Source organism: Etheostoma spectabile, chromosome 8, assembly GCF_008692095.1.
Source record: "Etheostoma spectabile isolate EspeVRDwgs_2016 chromosome 8, UIUC_Espe_1.0, whole genome shotgun sequence".
Classification (NCBI taxonomy): domain Eukaryota; kingdom Metazoa; phylum Chordata; class Actinopteri; order Perciformes; family Percidae; genus Etheostoma; species Etheostoma spectabile.
Window position 1 is genome coordinate 5,962,227 of NC_045740.1, and position 731 is coordinate 5,962,957.

The following is a 731-nucleotide window of genomic DNA, read 5'->3' on the forward strand; positions in this document are numbered from 1 at the left end:
TTGGTGCCTTATTCCTGTTTTGTCTGGTAAATTTAGCTAACTGAACAGACGGATAAATGCGAAAGAGGGGGCACCGGTAACACTAACGGAGGTGTAGCTAATGTTACGGGTAGCCGCTGTTCTGACTTGGGTCCCGGGGTCTGTTACCTGATAGTTCAGTAAACTGCCGTTAGCGTCCTTAGCTCCGGAGTTAAGTGCTCACCGGGCTGGTTGCTAGCTGGCTGGGGTCTTTATATTTCTATGGATGTGTCCCCCAGCCGGGGCTGTAATGATAGTGAATGGTTGCTAGCTGGCTGGGGTCTTTATATGTCTATGGATGTGTACCCCAGCCGGGGCTGTTATGATAGTGAATGGTTGCTAGCTGGCTGGGGGCTGACTGTGGAATGGATGGATCCGCGGGCCGGGGCTGTTATCAGCTCTCATCCCGACTGAAGCCTCGCAGTGCCGGGAGACTGAGGCGGAAGACAGGGGTGTGCTAACTAGCTAAATTACCATTAGATTAGTTGTCTATCTTAACGTCACTGATGAATTTGTGGGTTAGCCCAGAGTTGTTAACCCTGGTCAAAACAATCATACTAAAAATAACTGAGCGTGTTAAATGGTGTCGTAATCTTACGTTACCTACCAATAATTACATTAGCATTAGCATTAGCTGCTTCTCAACCAGCAACTTTACGGAACAAAAGCACTTCCTCTTTGTTCCCCCTACAGGTTGGGAGGGGAATTGTTAC

At 48.4% G+C, this 731-nt stretch overlaps 1 protein-coding gene across 1 annotated transcript in view; it reads right to left on the reverse strand.

The window, feature by feature from the left end:
• Window positions 1–731, reverse strand: part of aqp9a (aquaporin 9a) — a 5,851-nt gene that overhangs the window by 1,666 nt on the left and 3,454 nt on the right. The gene's annotated exons all lie outside the window — the stretch shown is intronic.